The sequence below is a fragment of the Puma concolor genome, chromosome A1 (assembly GCF_028749965.1).
Source record: "Puma concolor isolate L17-30 chromosome A1, mPumCon1.1.hap2, whole genome shotgun sequence".
Classification (NCBI taxonomy): domain Eukaryota; kingdom Metazoa; phylum Chordata; class Mammalia; order Carnivora; family Felidae; genus Puma; species Puma concolor.
This window is the reverse complement of record NC_141667.1, coordinates 20649083-20676998: the sequence shown is the minus strand read 5'-3', so window position 1 is coordinate 20676998 and position 27916 is coordinate 20649083.

The following is a 27916-nucleotide window of genomic DNA, read 5'->3' as shown; positions in this document are numbered from 1 at the left end:
TATAAATCAGAATATAGGTGGAGACATGTCTAAATTTGGATTACCCTCCCCAAAAGTAAAACTTGAGACAAAGGTCTATGTGGATTTTTTTTTGGAATGTGAAAGAAATGATGCATTGTAAGTAGGAGTAGGGAGAGAAGGGACAGGAAAATAATGGTTTAATAAAGGAGTTATTATGGATACAGCTACCATTGTGAGTACTGGAGTTTAACCTTGTTGAGGAAATGCTGGAAGTTATTTTAGAATGTACATCTCAGAGTCTCCCTGCCTCAAGGGACAGATACTGGGGTATTTATGCAGGTATTATCATCAGTCATCAGTTGAAGGCTACTTCCTGGGGAAAATATTTCTCCGGCGCTCTAGTCTAACTTTGGGTGGCAAAGCAGGGTACCGAAACCAAAGAAAGCTTCAGGCAAAGAGAACAGATGTTCAGAGTCATAAGTTAGTACAGCATGCACTGAAGTAATATAAATGAGGAAATATGGTTGGGAGGTTGTCAGCATCTGCTATAAAGAAATGTATAAAGGGAGAAAGGTGTACCTATGTTTAAAAGATAAATCACTAACTTAGATTTAGTCATTCTAATAGATATATATACCTGTGAAAATAAAGAATTAAGATATGTGTTGGTTTATGTGATAAAACATGAGAAATGTTAAAGATCCACATACATTTTTTAAGTAAAATAACATCTTTAGTACTAGATACATATTTGTAATTTAATCTTACATTTTATGATAATTTTTTTTTGATTTTGTATGTTGGGTTAGAGTAAAAATGGAAGATAACGGGAAAGTTTATAAAAATAAACAGTGATCTTTAGAGAATGAGATGTCACCATTTGTGACAATCTGAATGGACCTAGAGAGTATTATTATCCTAAGTGAAATCAGTCATTCAGAGAAAGACTAAGACCTTATGAGTTCAATTACATGTGGTATTGAATAAATAAAACAGATGAATAAACCCACAAAAAGCAGAATCAGACCTATAAATACAGAGAACAAACTGATGGTTTGCTCTGACATATCTTAGTAAAAGAGGAGTTAGCCAAAATATAGGTAGAATTAGTTCACTCCAGGAGGGAGAGAGGGATATGAGCAAAATATGTGAAGGGGAGTAGAAGATACAGGCTTCCAGTTATGAAATGAAAGATTTATGGAAATAAAAGTTACAGTATAGGAATAAAGTCAATGATATTGTCATATCTTTGTGTGGTGAAAGATGGTAGCTATACTCAAGGTGAACATAGCATAATGTAGTCCTGTTAAATCACTGTTTTACACCTGAAACTAATGTAAATTCTATGTCAACTATACTCAAATAAAAATTTAATATAAACAGCAATTTTTAAAACATTTAAAATATAACTTTGCCACAATGTATTCATGGTAAATAATAACAGCTTCTTAATGAATATCTTGAATATATTTAATATATTTAGACTTCATGCTGAATATACATATATCATCAAGAATTAAGGGTATAATAAGAAAATATTTAAAATGATTCTGTGGTATATTTCTAATAAATCAAATAGTTATTGTTTCATACCACACTGCATTTATATTATTTGGATTTGCCTTCAAAGTTTTCAACCCAAAATACAGATTTTTTTATAATTTTGTTTAAAATATTGGATGATTTTAATAGTTTACTCAGTTTTAACTTGATTCCAAATAAATACATAGTTCAGTGTTCTGTTCCATATAACTTAAAATGAATAATTTTATTTTTGAGCTGCTATTATTTATCACTTATTTTAAAGGTTAAGAAAAAGTACTGAATGCTTTTATGCGCACTCTCATTTACTCCTTTCAGATTTTCCCATTGTTAAATAAAATGGTATATATATTATTACATGAAGTTCATTCAGCCTTCATTAAAATTCTCCAGAAGCATTCTGTATTAGGACTAAAATCAGCAGTCATGGATTGTATGCTTAATAATCATTGCACTGGGTTTATTTTTCAATATCCCTAGGGTATTAATCTTTTGAAAACTCACTTGCAGTTGAGATGATTCTTTTCTAAAATATTTCTTCCTTCCCAATAGCACAATATAATAGGTACGAGCTCTACTTTCATGGCACATCAACTAATTTGCAATCACAGCAGATCTGAAGCTTTCTTCATTCAAAATGTCTTAAGCTGCCAGAGGTTATATTCATTCAATTAACGTTTGCTGAGTGAATTAATTCCATCTATATTTTTGCTAACTCCTCTTTTACTTCTTAGTAAACCAGAGTTCTTAGTGAACCCGGTTCTTAGTGAACACGAGTGTCATATTATGATCCTGGTGTTTTTGTTTGTTTGTTTGTTTGTTTGTTTGTTTGTTGACATCTATTGATAGGTCAGTGGAAACTATATCTGGTAATATCTTGTTAATCTTTTAAAGTCTGACATGGGCCATACAACTCTTTCAAACTATTTCTTAACCATGGCATTACTTTTAAAATATCAGAAAGAGTTATTCTGAAGGCACTTAATATACTTCAACCATGTAAGGTTTTCAACTTCCAAGGAAAAGCAATGTTCAGAGTGGGTTCGAGGTAAGAACAGCTGAGTTTGCATTTGAATTTCTCATTTACCATGTGAAATTGGGCGATTTATTTAAAACAGGTGTGCCTCAGTTTCCTAACAAACAAACCTGTTGTAACAAGCACAAATTACACTGTGTATATATGTTAATAATCAGTCACAATAAAGGATACGGTTAGTAACCTAGGAGGAGAATCACTTCAGCAGTTGACAAAAATACATAGTTCAGAATTCCTGTAAGTGGAATCATGCAGATAAAGGATAAGATAGTGTGATGCAAATCAACAACATACCTAAAGATACCTTTGCTCCTTGGATTTGAAAACAGACAAAGCAAAGATGAAGCTAAATCTGATCTCAAATAATTCTGTTACTATGCTGTTAAAAGAGGTATTTTGAGATTAAATATAATTTCCTCCCTGTTCAGTTTATTTAGTACTTCTGCTGTATTGCTTCACGTTATTCTTTTTTTTCCTGACTTCATCTCTCTGACCAAATTTATTTATTTTCCTCATACTTTGTACAATATTTATAATTGCATTAGCTGCAATGCCTTCCTTGTGCTTCAAAATATTTGGTTTATTGATTGAAATGTTTCTAATAGATACAACAGAGGAAAAACTGGAGGAAAGAGAAAATAGTAGGTCCTACTAATGTAGGCCATATGTGTTTCATGTACCAAATGGAATCTAGAACCCAAAGGAGTGTACCCCAAAAAATAAAATAAAATAAAAAATTTATTTTATTATTTTATTTTATTTTTTTATTAATATGAAATTTATTGTCAAATTGGTTTCCATACAACACCCAGTGCTCATCCCAACAGGTGCCCTCCTCAATACCCATCACCCACACTCCCCTCCCTCCCATCCCCCATCAACCCTCAGACTGTTCTCAGTTTTTAAGAGTCTTTTATGGTTTCGCTCCCTCCCTCTCTAACTTTTCTTTTTTCCTTCCCCTCCCCCATGGTCTTCTGTTAAGTTTCTCAGGATCCACATAAGAGTAAAAACATGGTATCTGTCTTTCTCTGTAGGACTTACTTCACTTAGCACAACACTCTCCAGTTCCATCCACGTTGCTACAAAAGGCCATATTTCATTTGTTCTCATTGCCACATAAAATTCCATTGTGTATATAAACCACAATTTCTTTATTCATTCATCAGTTGATAGACATTTAGGCTCTTTCCATAATTTGGCTATTGTTGAGAGTGCTGCTATAAACATTGGGGTACAAGTGCCCCTATGCATCAGTACTCCTGTATCCTTTGGGTAAATTCCTAGCAGTGCTATTGCTGGGTCATAGGGTAGGGCTATTTTTAATTTTTTGAGGAGCCTCCACACTGTTTTCCAGAGTGGCTGTACCAGTTTGCATTCCCACCGACAGTGCAAGAGGGTTCCCGTTTCTCCACATCCTCTGTAGCATCTATAGTCTCCTGATTTGTTCATTTTGGCCACTCTGACTGGCGTGAGGTGATATCTCAGTGTGGCTTTGATTTGTATTTCCCTGATGAGGAGCGATGAGGAGCATCTTTTCATGTGCCTGTTGGCCATCTGGATGTCCTCTTTAGAGAAGTGTCTATTCATGTTTCTGCCCATTTCTTCACTGGATTATTTGTTTTTTGGGTGTGGAGTTTGGTGGGCACTTTATTGATTTTGGATACTACCCCTTGGTCTGGTATGTCATTTGCAAATATCTTTTCCCATTCCATTGGTTGCCTTTTAGTTTTGTTGTTTCCTTTGCTGTGCAGAAGCTTTTTATCTTCATGAGGTCCCAATAGTTCATTTTTGCTTTGAATTCCCTTGCCTTTGGGGATGTGTCAAGTAAGAAATTGCTGCGGCTGAGGTCAGAGAGGTCTTTTCCTGCTTTCTCCTCTAGGGTTTTGATGGTTTTCTGTCTCACATTCAGGTCCTTTATCCATTTTGAGTTTATCTTTGTGAATGGTGTAGGAAAGTGGTCTAGTTTCATTCTTCTGCATGTTGCTGTCCAGTTCCCCCAGCACCATTTGTGAAAGAGACTGTATTTTTTCCATTGGACATTCTTTTCCTGCTTTGTCAAAGATTAGTTGGCCATATTTTTGTGGGTCCAATTCTGGAGTCTCTATTCTATTCCATTGGTGTATGTGTCTGTTTTTGTGCCAAGACTATGCTGTCTTGATGATTATAGCTTTGTAGGAGAGACTAAAGTATGGGATTATGATGCCTCCTACTTTGGTCTTCTTCTTCAAAATTACTTTGGCTATTCAGGGTCTTTTGTGGTTTCATACAAATTTTTAGAGAGCTTGTTCTAGCTTTGAGAAGAATGCTGGTGCAATTTTGATTGGGATTGCATTGAATGTGTAGATAGCTTTGGGTAGTTTTGACATTTTAACAATATTTATTCTTCCAGTCCTTGAGCATGGAATGTTTTTCCATTTCTTTGTATCTTCAGTTTCCTTCATAAGCTTTCTATAGTTTTCAGCATACAGATCTCTTACATCTTTGGTTAGGTTTATTCCTAGGTATTTTATGATTCTTGGTGCAATTATGAATGGGATCAGTTTCTTTATTTGTCTTTCTGTTGCTTCATTATTAGTGTTTAAGAATGCAACTGATTTCTGTGCATTGATTTTGTATCCTGCGATTTTGCTGAATTCATGTATCATTTCTGGTAGACTTTTCGTGGAATCTATTGGGTTTCCCATGTATAATATCATGTCATCTGCAAAAAGTGAAAGCTTAACTTCATCTTTGCCAATTTTGATGGTTTTGATTTCTTTCTATTGTCTGATTGCTGATGCTAGAACTTCCAATACTATGTTAAACAACAGCGGTGAGAGTGGGTATCCCTGTTGTGTTCCTGATCTCAGGGAAAAAGCTCTCAGTTTTTTCCCATTGAGGATGATATTAGCTGTGGGCTTGTCATAAGTGGCTTTTATGATGTATAAGTATGTTCCTTCTATCCCGACTTTCTTGAGGGTTTTTATTAAGAAAGGATGCTGAATTTTGTCAAATGCTTTTAATGCATCGATTGACAGGATCATATGGTTCTTTTCTTTTCCTTTATTAATGTGATGTATCACCTTGATTGATTTGAGAATGTTGAACCAGCCCTGCATCCCAGGAATGAATCCCACTTGATAATGGTGAATAATTCTTTTTATATGCAGTTGAATTCAATTTGCTAGTATCTTACTGAGAATTTTAGCACCCATATTCATCAGGGATATTTGTCTATAGTTCTCTTCTTTTTGCTGGGTCTCTGTCTGGTTTAGGAATCAAAGTAATACTGACTTCATAGAATGAGTCTGGAAGTTTTCCTTTCCTTTCTATTTTTTGGAACAGCTTGAGAAGGATAGGTATTATATCTGCTTTAAATATCTGGTAGAATTCCCCAGGGCAACCATCTGGTCCTGGACTCTTATTTATTGGGAGATTTTTGATAACTGATTCAATTTCTTTGCTGGTTATGGGTCTGTTCAAGTTTTCTGTTTCTTCCTATTTGAGTTTTAGAAGTGTGTGGGTACTTAGGAATTTGTCCATTTCTTCCAGGTTGTCCAGTTATTGGCATATATTTTTTTATATTATTCCCTGATAAATGCTTATATTTCTGCAGGATTTGTTGTAATAATTCCTTTTTCATTCATGATTTTATCTATTTGGGTCATCTCTCTTTTCTTTTTGAGAAGCCTGGCCAGAGGTTTATCAATTTTGTTTATTTTCAATAAACCAACTCTTGGTTTCATTGATCTGCTCTACAGTTTTTTTAGATTCTATATTGTTTATTTCTGCTCTGATCTTTATTATTTCTCTTCTGCTGGGTTTGGGGTGTCTTTGCGGTTCTGCTTCTATTTCCTTTAGGTTTGCTGTTAGATTTTGTATTTGGGATTTTGCTTGTTTCTTGAGATAGGCCTGGTTTGCAATGTATTTTCCTCTCAGGACTGCCTTCGCTGCATCCCAAAGTGTTTGGATTGTTGTATTTTCATTTTCATTGTTTCCATATATTTCTTAATTTCTTCTTTAATTGCCTGGTTGACCCATTCATTCTTTAGTAGGGTGTTCTTTAACCTCCATGCTTTTGAAGGTTTTCCAGACTTTTTCTTGTGGTTGATTTCAAGTTTCATAGCATTGTGGTCTGAAAGTGTGCATGGTATGATCTCAATTATTTTATACTTACGAAGGGCTATTTTGTGACCCAGTATGTGATCTATCTTGGAAAACGTTCCATGTGAACTTGAGAAGAAAGTATATTCTGTTGCTTTGGGATGCAGAGTTCTAAATATATCTGTCAAGTCCATCTGATCCAATGTATCATTCAGGGCCCTTGTTTCTTTCTTGATCCTGTGTCTAGATGATCTATCCATTGTTATAAGTGGAGTATTAAAGTCCCCTGTAATTACTACATTCTTATCAATAAGGTTGCTTCTGTTTTTGATTAATTATTTTATATGTTTGGGGCCTCCGTATTTAGCACATAGACATTTATAATTGTTAGTTCTTCCTGATGGATAGACCCTGTAATTATTACATAATGCCCTTCTTCATCTCTTGTTACATCCTTTAATTTAAAGTCTAGTTTGTCTGATATAAGTATGGCTACTCCAGCTTTCTTTTGGCTTCCAGTAGCATGATAAATAGTTCTCCATCCCCTCACTCTCAATCTAAAGGTGTCCTCAGGTCTAAAATGAGTCTCTTGTAGACAGCAAATAGATGGGTCTTGTTTTTTTATCCATTCTGATACCCTATGTCTTTTGGTTGTCGCATTTAGTCCATTTACAATCAATGTTATTATAGAAAGATACGGGTTTAGAGTCATTATGATGTCTGTAGGTTTCATGCTTGTAGTGATGTCTCTGGTACTTTGTGGTCCTTTCAACATTTCACTCACAGAATCCGCCTTAGGATCTCTTGTAGGGCTGGTTTAGTGGTGATGAATTCCTTCAGTTTTTGTTTGTTTGGGAAGACCTTTATCTTCTTCTATTCTGAATGACAGACTTGCTGGATAAAGGATTCTCAGCTACATATTTTTTCTGTTCATCACATTGAGGATTTCCTGCAATTCATTTCTGGCCTGCCAAGTTTCAGTAGATAGATCTGCCACTAGTCTTATAGGTCTCCCTTTATATGTTACAGCATGTTTATCCCTAGCTGCTTTCAGAATTTTCTGTTTATCCTTGTATTTTGCCAGTTTCACTTATGATATGTCGTGCAGAAGATCAATTCAAGTTAAGTCTGAAGGGAGTTCTCTGTGCTTTTTGGATTTCAATGCCTTTTTCCTTCCCAGATCAGGGAAGTTCTCAGCTATGATTTGTTCAAGTACACCTTCAGCCCCTTTCTCTCTCTCTTCCTCTTCTGGATTCCTATGATACCAATATTGTGTTTGATTGCATCACTTAGTTCTCTAATTCTCCCCTCATACTCCTGAATTTTTTTATATCCCTTTTTCTCAGCTTCTTCTTTTTGCATAGTTTTATCTTCTAATTCACCTATTCTCTCCTCTGCGTCTTCAATCCATGCTCTGGTCACCTCCATTTTATTTTGCACCTCATTTATAGCATTTTTTAAAATCTCCTCATGGGTATTTCTTAGTCCCTTAGTCCCTTGACCTGTAGCAATAGATTCCCTACTGTCCTCTATACTTTTTTCAAGCCCAGCAATTAATTTTATGACTATTATTTTAAATTCTTGTTCTGTTATATTGCTTAAATCGTTTTTGATCAATTCGTTAGCTGTTGCTACTTCCTGGAGTTCCAGATGTTATGTCCCGTTGGCTGTCAGAACTCACGTAGTCTGGCCCCTCCATTTTTGCAAGTCAGACTTGGGGACTCTGCCTTGCCGGGTGGGCCGCCCCTCCACCACCCCGGCTCCCTCCTGCCAGCCCGTGTAGCATGCACCGCCTCTCCCCCCTTCCTACCCTCTTCCGTGGGCCTCTTATGTATGCTTGGCTCCAGAGAGTCTGTTCTGCTAGTCTTCTGGCGGTTTTCTGGGTTATTTAGGCAGATGTGGGTGGAATTTCAGTGATCAGCAGGACGAGGTGAGCCCAGCGTCCTCCTACACTGACATCTTCTTCCCAAGAAATGAAAATTCTTCTCAACATGTTAATAGTACAGATTCTGAATAAAGATTGGAGCCTTTGTATATATCATGACAATCTTAGAAAGAATACATTGTGCCCTAATAGATGCCAGAGAGTATACAAATTAATGAACTAATAAATCTGTAATCCCATGGAGTATGGAGACAATTGCAAGTGGACACAGAGGAGGTAAGTCTGGCATTGGATGGGGATGAGGAGTAACAACATTAGTTAGCCCTGTTTTCTCTGACTGAGAGAATATGGGAGAGCATACCTGAATAGAAATGCAATGCAGTGCAAGGGAACCTATGAAAATTAAAAAATCCATATTTAAAAATAAATGTCCATGGGGTACCTGGGTGACTCAGTTGATTAAGTGTCCCACTTCAGCTCAGGTCATGATCTCATGGTTTGTTGGTTCAAGCCCCACGTCTGGCTCTATGCTGACAGCTTAGAGCCTGGAATCTGCTTCCGACTCTGAATCTCCCTCTCTCTCTGCCCCTCTCCCACTCTCACTCTGTCTCTGTCTCTCAAAAATTAAAAAAACGTGAAAAAAAATAAAAATAAATTCCCACATAAGAACCTCGTGAAAGTCAAAACAATATGCTGCTGATATTAAAAACAAGCACATAAACCAAGAAATAGCCCAGAATAGAGCCCAGAAATGAGCCCATGTATATATAGTCAACTAATTTTTGACAAGGCTCTAAGAATACACAAAGAGGAAAGGCTAGTCTTTTCAATAAATTGTGTTGGGAAAATTGTACAGCCACATGTAAAACAACAACAACAACAAAAAATTAGACCCTTATCTTACACCATACACAAAAAGCAATTCAAAATTGATTAAAGACTTAACTGAAACACTGGAAGCCATAAAATTCCTAGGGGGAAAAAGAAACAAGGGGTAAGCTCCTTCACCTTGGTCATGGCAATGATTTTTTTATAAGACTCCAAAATATCAGTAACAAAACCAAAAACAAACAGGTGGGACTACATCAAACTAAAAAGCTTCTGTAAAGCAAAGTAAATCAACCAAGTGAAAAGGCACCCAAAGGAATGAGAGAAGATTTTTGCAAACCATCTATCTGATAAGTGATTAATATCCAAAACTTCAACTCAATAGCAAAACCAAATAACAGCTAAAAATGGACAAACTATATGAATAGTCATTTCTTCAAAGAGAACGTACAAATGGCCAACAGCAACATGAAAAGGTGCTCAGCATTACTAATTATCAAGATAATATGATCAAAACTAGGATGAAACATACCTGTTAGGATGGCCATCTCATCAAAAAGGTAAGAGATAACAAGTGTTGATGAGGGTGTGTAGAAAAGAGAGCCACTTGGACATTGCCGGTGGGAATGTAAATTGGTGTAGCCATTATGAAAAAACAGAATGGAAGTTCCTCAAAAAATTAAAAACAGAACTACTTTATCCAATAATCCCACTCATCTGTATATATCCAAAATAAATGAAATCAGGATCTCTAAGAGGTATCCACAATTCTGTGTTCATTGGAGCACTATTCACAATATTGAAAATATGGAAACAAGTGTCTATCAATAGATAAATGTATAAACAAATGTGATATATACATATAATGGATATTGTTCAAATAGAATCCTGTCATTTGCAAAAATATGATGAACCTGGAAAAGTTTATGATAAGTGAAATAAGTCATATATGGAAAGATATATACTGTATGATCTAACTTCTGTCTAGAATCTAAACAAAATTGAACTCACAGAACTGGAGAATAAAATAATAGTTGTTAGGGACTGAGGGATAAAGGAAATGAAGAGATATTGGTCCAAGGTACAAACATACAGTAATAAGATGTGTAAGTTCTGGGTATCTAATGTAAAGCGTGGTGACTTTAAAAAAATATAAAATCAAAAATTTAGAATTCCATGTTTGAAAAACTGAAATTGATTTTATCTGCTTAATTATTCTAAGGCTATGATTTACATTCTTGACTTGCCACTTACAAGCTATGCAATGTTTAGATAGTTAGATAAACTGTCTCAGTCACAATTCCCCCCAAATTACAAGGTGGATAATATAAATCATGAACAGTTATTACATTGACTGAAATGTCAGAGTTTTTTAGTAACAATTTTGTGAAATACACATAGGCACTTAGGGACAAGTCAGTTTGCTGTATAAATTTACGGGCTTACCAAAAAATTTAAGAATTTGGTTGTTGATGGTTGTTCTTCCAGTTGGCAAAAATTTGTAGTCCTTGAGGGAGTATTCTTTTTTTAGTTGACAAGTAGAAAAACAGATTGAATACACCCAGGAAAACAAGTGCACCCAGGAAAACAAGTGCAGCAGAAAGCAAACGGGTTAAGACTGTGTGAAAGGTAACATGAGACATGTTAGATGATGCACTATTGTTGAACACTATCATATTCACTCAGAAAGCACATTAAGTGATGCAATCCCTAAACTATGGTTTGTTTTCTTCTGTTAATCTAAATTCAGATAAAGTGCTCATCACTTTTATCACCATTATTAACAATATGATACTATATACTTTTAGTTTGAAATACATGAATACACATCTATAGATGTTCATTTCAAGGGGCTATTCCAATTGCTGGGCATTATTGATGCTGTAACTATAAAAGACATATTTGTAAATTTCATATAAATATAAACTTTCAAATCATTAATTAGGCAGTATATAAATAACCTCTGAGGAACATCTTCTTTGTCCAGTATAGTTCATAATTACTTTATAATAAGAATTGAGTCAACCTTCAATAAGATCTCTAAATTGAGTTTCATTCACTAAACAATTTATATAATCAGGGGAAATATCAGGGACCTGTTACATAAACATTGAAACCTCTGAAAAATGGTATGTTATGAACCCACCAAAAGCAATATTTTCTGAAGTATTTAATACCATAAATTCATGAAGATTAATTTACAAAGAAGTCAGAAATGTATCATCTGAGAAGGTATAAAAAATTACAAAGCAATATACTGCAACATTTATTTTCAGGTGACTTTATTTTTTTGTTTATATGTTTGACAATGAAAATTTATTTTTTTAAGTTTATTTATTTATTTTGAGTGAGACAGAGAGATTGTAAGCAGGGGAGGACAGTGAAAAAGGAAGAATCTCAAAGCATGCTCTGTGCTGTCACCACAGAGCCCATGTGGGTCTTGAACTCAAGAGACTGGGGGATCATGGACTGAAAGGAAGTCAAGAGTCGGCCCCTTCACTGACTGAGCTACCCAGGTCCCCCAAAAGTTGATTATTAATAGAAAAATTTTGTGTAATAAAAATTTATTTCAAGCAATGACTTTTGCTCACCTCAAAATTACCGGTATCAAAATAACTAATAATATTGCCTGCCAAAAATCTGTGTGATATTCAACACTTAAAGATTTTTAAATCCTTTTTGCATTTGCTATGAACTGAATTGCTCCCCCTCCAAAATTAATATGTTGAAGCCCTAACTCTAAATATAATGGTATTTGTAGGTGGGGCCTTTGTGAGGTAATTAGGCTTAGATGAGATCATGAAGGTGAGGACACCAAGATGAAAATATTGACCTTCTAAAAAGTGAAAGAGACCAGAGCTCTCTTCATCAGGAAAGGACCCAAAAGACAGTCAGCTGTGCAAGCCAAGACAAGGGCTCTCACTAGGACCAAATATGCCAGCGCCTTGATCCGTGACTTTCCAGCCTCAAGAACTGTGAGAAATAAAAATGTCTGTTGTTTAAAATACCTAGTCTATGGTTTTGTTGTAGCACCTGAGCTAAGAGAGCATTCATAAAGAAAATCCATAATATTTCTTTGAAAATGAAAATATGCTTAGAAGGAGCCCTTTATGCCAACAATGCCTTTTCAAATGTTCTGCAAGTTTTTTTTTTCTTTTGTAGAAATGATTTTTAGAGCATTCAGTATGAGACACACTCCCTTTCCTTTGCTGAGAAAGAAATCAATACCAATGGAGTGCATAGGCCAGTGGTTTGGAGTAATTTTCCTGTATGACTTTAGATCCTGAAAAGATATTATATAAAACAACTGATGCAGGAGAGTGTAAAACCATTCACAAACTTCACCTGTTCTAACACCTAGAGAAGTTATCTTCTGAAATTGTCTTGGGGTATGAGTTTCTTCCTATAGATGAAAGAAATTCCATTATGTTTCATAATTGGGTAAAAAAAAGGGGAATAAGAAATACAGATATCCTTTTCTGTTTTGGATAAGTAGTAATATACTTAGTGACACCATATCAAGAGAAGGTCATTGGAAGATTATAATTTTATGGCAATAGTCAATGAAAGCATGCTGGATTAAAGAAAAATACTTAACACAAAATAGTCTAAATTGTCTTTTTGAAAATCTTGTAGTTATTCATAAAGTTCTCGAGACTCCCTTCTGACACTGCTCAACACATATTGGAATTAGATAAGAGAATCCAGTTAGACACTTGTATTGGAAATCTGTTATAAGAAAATTCTGTTGACTTAATTTAGAACATCTATTGAAATAAATTTCATATTTAAAAATGAAACTGAAATTAAAACTCACCATATCATTATCCAATGAAATAGAACCATCTTTTTCTCTATTATGGAAAATGTAAAATATTAATGTGCATTGTAATGTTAAAAAAACAAACTGATACTATTTATAGATAATAAAATCCCCTATTAAGAAAATTCAGGAGAATCAAATGAAAAAAAAAAAGCATTTAAAGCAAGAGAGTTCATTGAAATGGACAAAGCTCAATTAAAAGTTATGCTTTTCCTACATATGTCCTAGAGACTACCAGTTTAAAAAATGATGCAAAACATTTACATTAATAAACACAGCTACTACAAAACTATTAATTGCCTTAAAATAACGCTATAGGAATATGAAAGACATTAAGCTGTATACCAAAAAATAGAAAAGTATATATAAGAAAATTTGAATAAATGAGAGAGAGCTCATGTCTTTTGGTTCAGAACACAATATTCTGTAAATATCAATACTCAGTATTTATCTGTAAATTCAATTCAGCCTAATTAAAATAGCAACAAGATTATTCAAAGAATTTGGCAAGCCAATTTTAAAATTCATATGACAAAGTAAATGTATAAAAAGAATAGCTCAAAGTTTGCTAATGTTTTTTATCTTTTGCTTGTCTAAGTAGAAAAAAACGGATATTTTAATTTATGGTGTGAACTCTGCATGAGTCATCCTATGCATGAATCATTTTCTTGGAAAAAGTAATGTCTAGAGAACTGTTTAAATGTATTCTAGTTATCCTTCACACTATTTTATATTTTCAGTAGCTATTATATGTAAATTATACCCATATTAGTGGTGGTAAACTATACATATATATGTATATATACATATATATGATGTAATTATAACATATATAACTGATTATATAGAGTGCATTGTGTATATATAAAACATGCATAAACAGCATGAACCCAGACATACAATATACACAAAATTATATTTTGGATATATGTATTAAAATAAAATATTTACATGGCAATTAAGTTATCTTTATGGCTGTGGCTAAATCATATTGAAATGAAATTGTTAAATATAATTAATTTTTACAATTACTTTAACATTTTAAAGTGTTGAATTGTACTTTTATTTTAATGACTTGAAGTTGGCTTCAAAAAGTATGTTGACTCTCACAAATAGGTAAATAGTAAATGACTATAGATTTTATTTTATGCAATTTAAACTAATATTCTGAACACAGCTTCTAATTTTTATTTTCTAGTTTATAAAGTACAATGACAATCTAGACTTCTTTAGTAACCTAATACAAGCTGAGTTTATATTTTGTTTCTAAATATTTTGTGGACAGATTTTAATTGAAACAAACTATTTTTTTTATCATTGTCATGCTCAATTTTAGGTTTATTTCCATCCATTTAAATTCTTCTGTTGGCATAGGCTAATTACCTTGGAATGCTTCTCTATCTCAAAAGTCCTTTCAAAATCAGAGAATAACAGCCTTTCTCCTTTTGTATGTATACACAAATTAGCACCTATTTTACAAAATAGTCACCTGAGTAATGTTAATGTTAATGTAATATTCCTGGTAAACAGGAACTAGAATTAATACTGAACAAATTCTACCAAGAGGTAGAACAAAGCCACAGTGGCCCCACCATGAGGTCCATGAGGTCTTTGACCCCTAATTGTCCTTTTCACTTATGATGTCTCACTATTTACCAGTGCTTCTATCAGGCTGTTTTAAATATACTCAGTTAACACAGTGTCAAGAAAACCATTTCCCATGTACTCCAATGTTGATAGCAGTGCTATCAACCCTAGCCAAGTTATGGAAAGAGCCCAAATCTCCATCAACTGATAAATGGATAAAGAAGATGTGATTTATATATACAATAGAATACTACTTGGCAATGAGAAAGGATGAAATCTTGCCATTTGCAACAACGTAGATGTAACTGGAGAGTATTATGCTAAGTGAAATAAGTTAAAGACAGATATCATATGTTTTCACTCATGTGGAATTTGAGAAACTTAACAGAAGACCATAGGGGAAGGGAAGGGGAAAATAGTTTCAAACAGAGAGGGAGGCAAACCATAAGAAACTCTTAAATACAGAGAACAAACTGATGGTTAAAGGGAGGGGGAAACATGGGTAATGGGCCTTGAGGAGGGCACTTGTTGGGATGAGCACTGAGTGTTGTATGTAAACAATGAATCATGGGAATCTACTACCGAAGCCAAGGGCACACTGCATACACTGTATGTTAGCTAACTCAACAATAAATTATATTAAAAAAGAAAAAGAAAAACTTTTCCCTACTATCCTGGACAAAGGGGGCATAAAATTGTAATGTTCAAACCTGTAGTAATGCAGCTGAGGGATACTTGACCCAAAAGTTCTTGAGTCTTCAATGGGGAAAGTTTTAAAAGGAAGTGGCAGAACCTCGTACAGCCCATCATGGGTAGACTTTATGTCTAATAAATAATAAGTAGTGTCATTTAAAATACAGTAAACCAAACCTCAAGAAAAAGTCAACATATGGTAAAATTTATTTTCTGATGAATTGTTACAACTTTCAGTGTGTCAGTTGTCCTTAAAACTACTGTTACTTTCCTAAGAAGTATGTAATGTCTTACATTATGAAAAACCAATTAACTGACACCATGGGCTTATTTTCTGGGCTCTTTTGGAATCAGTAAAATTAAGCATTTAGACTGGCTATTTTTTACTGCTACTAAGCTTTGAGATAAAATAGAGGACTTAGTATAATAATTGTGATCATGTGCCCCTGTATATCTCCATATCCATCTGGGATATAGAGATAAATATCCCTTCTTTATCTGAAATTTAATCACATGCACTGTTTGTATTTGCTAGATCTGGCAACCTTACTGCTGCTGTGGCTACTACTTTTACTGCTATTACTGACTAACATTTGTTACTGGCATAACATGTACCATGTAGTTTTTTATATATTTTATATGTATTGTTTCAAAATCTTCACAAAAATCAGATGTGGATGCTATTATTGTATGCATTTTATTTAGAAAAAAAAAAAAACAAAGAGAAGTTAAATAACTTGACAAAGGGCCACACACCAAGTAAGTGATGTGGTTTGTTTCAAAACCAGTCATTTGAAATTCAGAGTCCATATTATTAAAATCCAAGAGTTACTGCTTATAAAAGATTTTTTCCTACTTCAAATGTAAAAAAGAGAATTTCATCTTATATAAGATGTTTCATTGAATGTGAATAAATTCAATAGTATGAGCTACTTTCTGTTGGCCAAAGATTTTTAGCTGATTGTCAGTATAGAGAAGATAATTTGAAAGAAGAATGAAAGAGGAATTAGTTGCAGGAGTAATTTACAACACAAAAAGAGAGTTGTTTTATTTCCATTAAGAGAGAAAAGTCTATTTTCCAATATGTTTAGATCGTGTGTTTTCTTGACCTGTGCAAATTTCTAATTCACAATAACAGGTATGTATCTGTGCTGTTGCACCCAAACCAATAGTCTGCAAACAAGAGTGTTGTTCATTTATTTATTTCAAGGTAGTAGGAAATTACTAATCTGACACACAAATTTCAAAATAATACTGCTGTATATTTGTGCTATAATTACCCAATTGCCTCATTTCTTCCTTATGGAACCTGATGATATTAATCTACAAAATAAACCCTATTGAGTTTCTGAACCAATGCTGTTGAACATGAACTCTAAATTAGGTTGCCTCTACCAGAAATTACTGGAAGGAAAGTGATATATTGGCCCAAGCCATAACTTAAGTAGGTAATTAACATAAAACTTGTTGAATGAAAGGGCATAAATCTACAAGCATATAAAGTTCTTTTGAGTATTTTATGGAACATTCATGGGTGCCCCCTAATGCTACCTCCAGAGTTCCTTAATCCGACTTCATTATGTTTTCTGGCTCCTTTTTTCCTACCTGAATTTACTATAGTGACATCTGTTCCTCGTTGATCTTGTTTTGGCTTCTGCATCTGGATTCACTCCTGGTACATGGTCACACATCCATAGTTTTCAGGAGGCTTAATTCCTGCTTTCTGGCATCAACCACTGCATTCATTCAGATCCTGAAATAGGTTCCCAACAGTGCTTCATTCTCCATCATTTCAAATGAGCTTACATCTATTCAGACAACCCATTCCAGTCAATTACCCAGTTATGCCCATGGAATCTACCCCTGGTTGGCCCCATGGATTATAGCACATGCAAATCCTCTTCTAGTCAAAACCCATATTCAGAGTTCTGCTTTCACAACAGGACTGGAATTTTGCCCTAACGACAGTTTGTATGGCTGAGACCTTAACACTCTCTCTACTTTTTGGCAGTTCTGTAGAAGATAGTTAATATATTACAGTGTCTCAAATCAACAGACTGGAACATCTAAACTATTTCTACCATAACCAATGCAAGGATTAAAATTAGACATCAACATTAACCCAGATCAATTCTGTAACAGTTTTGTGCATTGGGCATTCGACCCCTATCTCTCTTAACCATACCCCATTCCTACATACCTTAGAAAAAGACTGCAGTTAGATCATTCCATGCTTAGTACAAATCTACTCCCAATTAATCTATCATCAATTGAATAAAGCATTAAGTCACTGTTTTTTTTTTTTCCTTTAGCAACATTTTCATTTAGCCTTTTCCTTTATGTCTTGTTCATCTTTGTTCTATTTTTCTTTTATTAAGCTCTGGAGGAAATATTTAAATGGAACAACATCACCAAAACCAAAGCTTTTAGTCAACATGTATTCAAATATTATTATTTTTATATTTAAGCATAATGAAACTGCTGTTCTTAAATAAAATGATGTATTTTTTTCCTTTCCAGTTTTGGGGATTTTTTTGAGGGTCAGGGAATTGATTTTTTTTTTTTACTTTATTGCTTTTTGAATTTTTATTTTAACTTCACTGCTGATGTCTGTGCTAGATTTAGAATAATCCAACAGCTCTGTTTCCTCGGTTGTTCCTTTTTTTTGGTATAGATTTCAACATATTCTATGCTTTTAACCAACTTTCTTATTAACTGTGTACGTTTATATTGGCAGTTGCCATTTTAAGCCCTCATTTTTTAAATTGTTTCCACTTTTTCCCCCAAATAAGCATATTTTTACTGCCTCCAATTGAATATATTGTCAAACTTATCATATAGAATTCCCAGGAAGAGCCATTTTGTAAAATATTGAGAATGACCTCTTCTTTGTATGGAGGTCCTGAATCACATAAACCAGATATTGCTGAAATCTGAGCGATATGTAATTTCATTCTGCTCCCTTTGCTGTGAAATATAGAACCATTGGTGTCATGAAATCGAAGAAGGATAAAAATGAAGGTCTTTACTGTTAGAAGCATGTGCAGTTTATATTAGATTAAGAGGGATGGAAACAGATCTGTAGCTTTTGAAGTACATGAAAAACTACAGTTGCACCAAAGATACTGGCAGGTCAGGGGTGTAAATGGAAATAACTACTTTAGGGACAGACTGTTCAAGACCCATATTGAGAACCTGTGTGTCGCATATTTCCAGAAAATCAATTTATTTTCAGTAACTTGGGAGCGCTATGGTTTATGAAATATAGTTATAGTTCAACTGTCAGCACAAAGCAAGATTTCAAAGTGAAGTTCACCAGTGTTGTTTTGTTCCTTTAGGAGAAAAACACACCAACTATTTTACTTTGCTATGCATTTTTCAGTTTTCTACCTAAATTCATTCGACAAGATGCCTTCGTAGATGTCTTCATTGCTTACAAATTAAAATAATTTGAACTTGTGTGAACAAGTTCAAATGATAGATGTGAGTCGTAAGTGAACTTGTCAAGCCAAATAAAATATTTAGACAAACTATGATAAAAACAATTTTTTTTACTTGTCACTGACTAATAAGGTGAAGTAAGGCTCTGCCTACAGAACACATCTACCTGCAGATACCTTGCAGTAGTACTAAATAAGTACTAAGTTTCTATTTATATATTGATATCCCCTCAAAATAAATTATAGTCAATTTACAGGTATTCTAAAATGTTTCCTTCAGCACTTTATGGTGCATAGTGGTAACGGGAAACATTTACCATGCCATATTAGTTATCATATTGAAAATATATTCAGCTCCCAGAATTATATATAGCCTTGTATGTTATTAATGATTACACAAATGTTAGTGTGTTATTAAATGAAATTGCTATTCACTATTTAATCACCTTTCAATATGGGAAAATATTTTATAAAATACCTTGAATATGTGTAGAATGCTATTACTTATCATGTCTATCCAGTAAAATCCCTTTTGATTAATAATAGAATAAGGATTTGTATTTCACCTACCAGATGTCTGAAGAGTTTTCTTCCTTTCTTCCAATAACACCAATCAAAAGATCTTTCAGTGACATACTGAGATCTAATGGTTTTGGTTTTCTTCCAGTATATGGCACATTTATTTATCTAAACTTTTAGACCTCTGAGGAAATGAAAGTATGAATTAGTATATAGGAATGGTGCTATAGAAGTATATGAACCTTCTGTGGCTCACTGAGTTCAGATTTTACCAATACTTTTCTTGTATATCTGTTCTGCCACAAGAAATTCCATTATTCTGTAATAAGTAAAAAGCATATATTACCTGGAGGTAGAGGTAGAGAATATCTTTGCAGAGTTAATAAATGCCTGTAGTCATGCATTCAAAAACCTTTAATCTCTTCCTAAGCTCAGTCTAGGCCAGAAATTCATCATTGTGTGTTCCATACCTACAATTTACATAAAGTATAAATGCTGCTATTTGGCTTTGACTGAACATAGAATTTGACAATAGGTTTAATAAAGAAAAAAGGAGAGAGTAAGAGGGCACAAGCATCTTGAGGTTTGATGAAGAGAAGGGAGAACACCAAAGCCAAAAAGGAAAGGTTTGGGTAGAAAATATGTGTTTTGAATGCATCATGTTTTTTGTTGTTGTTAATCCCCAGCAATTACTGTCTGGAAGTTCTTTGGAAAGTGTGTAATCTAGCATTGAATATAGGACCTAAGTGTGAGTTACGCTTACTTAGAGGACACATTAAATAAAATATCAAAGCAAATACAGTGCACATTTAACTTTTCAAAAAAGACAAGAAACTTGGCAAATTGTAAATGTCTTTCTTTGTCGCTGCCAGTAATATCTAAAGAGCCATTTCAAATTCAGCTAATGAAGGACATATGTGATGGGTGATAATTCTTTTCCTGGTGTCCCAGTTATAAGATAGGAAGTTCTTCATAGAGTGCCTTGTAGACAGCACCCACTCAATTTATTTTACTATGGGTAAATGAGTATTAATCATACAAAATGAGAGATCCATGGTATTACTTAGGAATTACGTCTTGTTTTCTGAAATTATACTATTTTTAAATGTTTATTTATTTTTGAGAGAGAGAGGGAGACAGAGAGAGAGTGAGAGAGAGTAGGGGAGGGGCAGGGGAGAGGGAGACAAAGAATCTGAAGAAGGCTCCAGGCTCTGAGGTGTTAGCCCACAGACTGTGAGATCATGACCTGAGCTGAAGTTGGACACTTAACTGACTGAGTTACAGAGGTGCCCCTGAATTTGTACTATTTATAAATGTAAGAATTGTGTTACTCTTTTTCATATGTAAAGAGTAGATATCCTGGAGCACCTGGTGGCTCAGTTGGTTGAGCTTCTGACTCTTGATTTCACCTCAGGTCATCATCTCCTGGTTTGTGAGATAGAGCCCCATTGTCAGGCTCTGGGCTGTCAGGACAGAGCCTGCTTGGGATTCTCTGTCTCCCTCTCTCTCTCTCTGCCCCTTCCCCACTTGTATACACGTACGCACACATGTACGCTCTCTCTTTCTCAAAATAAATAAATAAATTTAAAGAGTAGAGTTCTTAAATGACACTTAAGTCAAAGGTGAGATGTGCCAACAACAATGAGCAATGTAACTGATATGTCACATATTGCCACATATTTTGTTTGTTTGTCCTACCAGTTAAAAAATTATACATGAAGATAATTCTCCCACCTGCTCCCAATATCCTTATATTCTAGGTTAGAATGAATAAATATAGTATCACCCAAGTTGAGAAGAGAGTCAAGAAAAAGTCACTAAAGCTTCAGCAGCAGAAATAAGATATGTAGACAAGCTGGCTCACATTAAGTAAAATGAAAAGAAATGACATGGTGATTTGAGATTTAAAAAGTAATCCTTTGCACTGTATGCAAAGGATTGTCAAAGAGAGCATTCTGGGACAGATTGAAATGTCCTATAAATTTTTCATATATGAGAACAACTGAAGCAGAACATAAATTCAATTAAAAAAATTTAATAATGGGGTGCCATAATAATATAATTAGTTAATAAATAGATAAAGGAAAAATTAATGCCCAATGATTTTAGGCATTAATAAATACATTAATAGACAAGAAAACTTGTTATAGAAGGAAAGCTTGAGGAAATTACAGTGAACATGGAAGGAAAAACAAAAAGATTAAAGAAGGTAGAAAATAATGAACATGAGAGGTAGATAAATAATAGTTTAAGTCTTTGAAGTAGAAAATCCAAAAATTATATCCAACAAATACAAAGGGCAATATTTAGAGATAATAAATGAAATAATTCTGAAATTAAGGATGTTCTGAAAGTATCTATTAAAAAGGGTTACTATATCCCAAGGAAAAAAATTGAAACAAGTTTATTGACATTAATATACACTGATTCAGATGTCATATCCAGAGCCAAAGAATTCTTGATTTCCTAAATACATCAGTTAAGAATGCAAACAAATAGGTAATTCGAAAACTACTGCCTTAAATAAACAGTTATTGTAAGTATGCATTTACAACAAATGCAAGCATTTAGAAAAGTCATCAGGATCAGAAACAGCCTTCTTCTATCTTCCTGTTTTGCCATGTGCCTCTCATCTTGTGGATATAAGATATTGTACTACCACTGCATATGTCTCTTCTTATTTTCAGGCAGAAATGGGTTGGGAGAATTGAGAATAAAAAGCAAGGAAGACAAGCTCTTTTTTTTTCCCCCCCTAGCAAGTTTTTGTCTTTTTTCAGGGGGGACTGTGGTGGTTTTATAATGTGTTATTTTAGTGAACTGTAACCAAAATTTTATTTTTCTGTATTTCCAATTTAGGATTAGCTACAAAAAATCTTCATGAGATTTAGCAGACAAAAGTGAGGCAGTAGCCATTCCACTCAAAGGTTACAGTTGGTTAAAGGGAATGAGGGGGTAACAGTGGGAAAGTGGGTTTCAGTTTGCCCTTGCCTTTTCTTCTTTAACATTTATCTTCTTTATCATTCAGTTTCCATCACTTCTAATCAAGTGCTGTTCCCACAGATCATCTGTGAACCCAAGCCTACCACCAAGAACTTTGTTTTAAATTCACAGAACCACAAACTTTCCATAGCCATCAACATCAGACCCCTCTGCAACATCATTATAGCAGCTGGATGTGCCTTGCCTTCTTCAAGCTCCAACTTGTTCATCTGCACTGGAGCTAGTTAGTGACATTTCTCTGATTACTTCTGAACAGTTAATTCCCCAGTTCTTCCAACATTATGTGCTATCTAGTTTCCATAGAGAATTTCTTGTGGCTTACTACTCATAGAGTTTCTGCTTCCCTGATTGAGACCTAACAGATATAGAAGCACTGCATTGGCAAAACTATGCCATTTGAACACTACTGAGTACAATAGAATAAGCAATGTGAGTAGTTTTAACTGGATACATTGATACTTCTTGCATAATTGGACAATTTTATTAAAGAAGGAACAGGACTGCTTATTGGTTAAGCAAATAAAAGCTTATGAATAAAGTAAAGAAGAGAGAGAGAAGCCAAAAAACAGACACGTAACTATAGAGAACAATCTGATGGTTACCAGAGGGGAGGTGGGTGGGTGGGAATGGGTGAAATAGATGAAGGGGATTAGGAGTGCATTTGTCTTGATGAGCAATGAGTAAGATATGGAACTGTTGAATCACTGTGTTGTACACCTGAAACTAATATTACACTGTGTGTTAACTACACTAGGATTAAAAATTTAAAAAGCATATATAACATTCCATCTCTTTGGCTAACAACATACATTCATATACTCCTCTTAACAGAGAAGACTCTTAGCCATCAACCAAGAGAGAAGCCCAATATCACACACAGTTACTACAGTGAGCTTGTGGATCAGACTTCTTGAATGATGCATTTCATTGTCCATTAATCCTGATGAGGCTCCTCATGACCTTAATAATTAAAATCATTAAAGACATGCTAAATGCTTCTAACAAGCCTGCATACAATGGAGGAGAAAAAAAAAATTAAGAACTGTAATTAAAGTCCCAATCTGATAAAGAGAGAATATGAAACCAATAGCAACTGCTGGTCTATACCAAATCTGCTTATTAGGAATTGGGAGACTACGTACTCCTGTTACTGGAAGATGTTATTTGGTTAGTCAAGCATGCTGCCCCTAGTTCATTTCTCTAGGAAGATCTCCATGGCCCATTTTGTTTCAAATGTCATGGATCTGTCTTCCCTGAAAATCATTCATGGCCATTACCCATATTGCAGCTCAACCTCAGAGTGATTATCCTTTTCTGGGACTATTACAGTGTTTGTGCCTTAGCAAGTTAATTATGACCTATATTCCTTCTCTCTTTCTGTTCAGGCATCAATATCATGTGTTTTTGTGTTCTTGTTTGCAAGGTGGCTGTTACATATCCAGAGATTGGGCCAGAATTCCAGGCAGGAAGAAGAACAACATCAAACTGAAAAAAAAAAAAAAAAAAAAAAACCACATAAAAGTAAAATGACAAATTTGAAAGCACAAAACAGTTAGCTTTTTATCACTGCTAATCATAGCATTAACAACACTTCTCCCATTAATATCAATATTGTCAATTCTGGATTAGGAATTTAGGTTGGGAGCCAAGAGGGAGACATTTCTTTCTAGTGTTTTACCTTTTCATTTATGAAGAGCTGCATTACACAAAGCTTTTCATCACAACTGCATTGGTCAGAATTCTATCACACAGATACATTATTTTCATGGAAATGTGGACAAGTGAATGTTTATAGGTGGCCACATTGCCACGTAAACAAAATTGAGGCTCTATGAATAAGACGATAGTGATTGATATCAGATGGCATCTACCAGAGTCAACCATTCTTGCCAAAATATTAGGTGAAGCAAATGCTTGAACCAGTTCTTCCAATCACATAGATACAAGCAAGGTTGGGGGACAAAGGGAAGAGAGAGAGAGACTAAAATAAATTTTATTTAATTTTTTTTAACATTTTATTTATTTTTGAGACAGGGAGAGACAGAGCATGAACAGGGGAGGGTCAGAGAGAGGGAGACACAGAATCTGAAACAGGCTCCAGGCTCTGAGCCGTCAGCACAGAGCCTGACGCGGGGCTCGAACTCACGGACCGCGAGATCATGACTTGGGCCAAAGTCGGCTGCTTAACCGACTGAGCCACCCAGGCGCTCCGACTAAAATAAATTTTAAAAGCGTATCCTCATTAACCAGAATCCACAATGGCATTTGGTAGCTGATAATGTGTAACACTTGAGACTGTCTAATGTGGCTAAAAACAAGCTTTTTGTCCAAGGCTGGGGAGAAAAAGAGTTATCCTGATCAAAAGAGAATGAAAATGTATAGTGTTTATGAATTTAAAGCCTGAATTTGATAATTTATTTGGAGAAGATTCCTACACTGAACCATAAAGAGAGGAACTGGTGAAAAGCCTGCATTTGCTTTCTAGCAGTTGGAAGTGACTACAATACTATCTTCAAAAAAATAGAGGAAAAATAATGTAATCATGGAAGACAAGAACTCACACAAAATTAGCAGATTTCAAAGAAAATTGCACCAGAAAATTTAAATAGGCAAGGAAGACTTTATTGAAGACCATTGCAACAGGGAAGAGTCCAGAATTCAGTTTGTGCTCAACTCTGTTTAAGCAAAGAGATGGGAAGATTTTAAAGGCTGGGCTAGGGAAAAGCATAGGCCACTTATGTTTTGGTCCCACTCAAAGGAAAAGTAACTTTTTTCATATCTTTATGACAGGAGATAACTTAATAACTTGAAAGAACATATGGCACGGAAGTTAGATTCCTATCCTCTTACAGAGACTGAGAGATATAGGCACTAACATTCTTTCTTTTTTTTTTTTTTTTTTTTAATGTTTTTATTTATTTTTGAAGGAGTGAGAGACACAGAGAATGAGCAGGGGAGGAACAGAGAGAGAGGGAGACACAGAATTCGAAGCAGGCTCCAGGCTCAGAGCTGTCAGCACAGAGCCTGATGCAAGGCTCGAACCCACAAACTGTGAGATCATGACCTGAGCCGAAGTCGGACGCTTAACCGACTGAGCTACCCAGGCTCCCCTAACATTCTTGATAATTACATTTCAAGGGGATAGCTCCCAGCTCCTTGAGAAAGACAGTCCTGGCTTGCAAAACTGGCAACAGGCTTTTAAGAAGATTTATATCTCCAAGGGGTGGATATAATCCCATTTGTTTATTTTTTCTTTTGTTACTTATGCTTTTGATGTCTCACTACTACTACTACTACTACATAATTGCCAGACCAGGGACAAGGAACTTATCCCCTATGTTTTCTTCTAGCAGTTTAGTGGTTTCAGGCCTTACATTTAATTCTTGAATCCATTTTGAGTTAATTTTTTTGTATAGTGTTCAGTTCGAGTGGAATTTCATCATTTTGCCTGTGGATATCCAATTTTCCCAATACCATTTATTGAAGAGACTAACCTTTTCCTATTGTATATTATTGTTGGTGCCCTTGTTAAAGATAAGTTGATCATATACGCAAGGGCTCATTTCTGGGTTCTCTATTATGTTCCATTGGTCTCTGTGTTTGTTTTTAATGCCAACACCATGCTGTTTTGATTACTATAGCTTTGTGATATACTTTGGCTACTTGATGTCTTTTGTGCTTCCATACAAATTTTAAGACTGTTTTTCTGCGAAAATTGCTATTGGACTTTTGATAGATATTCCATTGAATCTAAAAATGACTTTGAATTGTATAGATTGGGTTGTATTAATTCTTCAAATCCAGGGATATGGAATACCTTTCTATATACCTGTGTCTTCTTCAATCTCTTCCCTTAGTACTTTGTAGTTGTCAGAGTAGAGATCTTTTGCTTCTTCCTTGGTTAAATTTATTCCTAAGTATTTTATTGTTTTTGGTGCTATTATAACTAGGATTCTTTAAAATTTAATTTTTTAGATATTTTATTGTTAGTGTATAGAAATTCAACTGATTTTTGTATGTTGATTTGGATATCTATTTCTATAATGTAACAGTATCCTCTGGATGGTCCTATACTTCTAAGAATGTTGGGAAGTCAACTCCTTAATTTCAGGTGATGGACATTCAATTACCTAAGGCTATGATATCAAAATCAATTCCTTTTTCTATTGATTATAGTAAGTATGAGCCAGAATCTGACATATTCTGGGGGGGCATATGTCATAAATGGAAGTTCTGTGAGTGTTCTAGGAATATGTTCTTAATCTTAAAAAGGATAGTCCCGATTCTCATTTAAGTTTGGTATGTTATCACTTAAGAGCATGGTCCTTGAAGCTGCCACAGTTATTTATTTACAGGGAAGGAATGCATAATACTAAACTCAGCCTCATGGAATGGAACATAGGTAACATAGCAGAAAGATGAAACAAACCAGGACTCTTGTTGACAGCAATGACACTGAATTAAGCAATCCTAGAAGTACCTTTCCCATGGGCTTCTTAATATTCGAGATAAAAAAATGTTCTAGGGGCGCCTGGGTGGCGCAGTCGGTTAAGTATCCGACTTCAGCCAGGTCACGATCTCGCGGTCCGTGAGTTCGAGCCCCGCGTCGGGCTCTGGGCTGATGGCTCAGAGCCTGGAGCCTGTTTCCGATTCTGTGTCTCCCTCTCTCTCTGCCCCTCGCCCGTTCATGCTCTGTCTCTCTCTGTCCCAAAAATAAATAAACGTCGAAAAAAAAATTAAAAAAAAAAATGTTCTAGATGTTAAAGCCATATCTGGGTGGGGTTTCTATTGTATACTACCTAAAGAGCCCTAAGTAGTACAAAGAATCAGAATTTAAGTTCTCATAGACTGTACCCCACAAGCATTACTAAAGTTCTTCCTTTAATAATAAAAGTAATAAAAAATAAAGAAGGCAGTGAGAGCATTTTCAAAGGCAAGATAAAACACATTGCAAAAAAAAAAATCTGTAATGACACATAATGATAACCATTACTATTTCTAGTTGACTAGATTTAGGTAGCTTAAAATTTTGGTCTCTGGCAGTTATTTGTTTGCATTTTATAGAATAAGTATATGGCATTTTTAAAGAATAATTTTTAAAAAAATAATAAAAAGCATCAATTGATCTATTATGAAGATGCATTATAAAAGTTGATGAGGATAAATCTGTTAAATTATAATGGTACCTCACAGGTCGTATAAATTTCTGTGTACATCTTGGCCTCAGTATTTACCCTAGCCCCAAATTGTCAACTTTAATTAGTATTATCTTATCCTTTAAAAATTTCTTTAGGGGCACCTGGGTGGCTCAGTCAGTTAAGCGTCCGACTTCGGCTCAGGTCATGATCTCACAGTTCGTGGGTTCGAGCCCCGCGTCAGGCTCTGTGCTGACAGCCTGGAGCCTGGAGCCTGGAGCCTCCTTCTGATTCTGTGTCTCCCTCTCTCTCTGCCCCTCCCCTGCTCACACTCTGTCTCTCTCTGTCTCTCAAAAATAAATAAATGTAAAAAAATTAAAAATA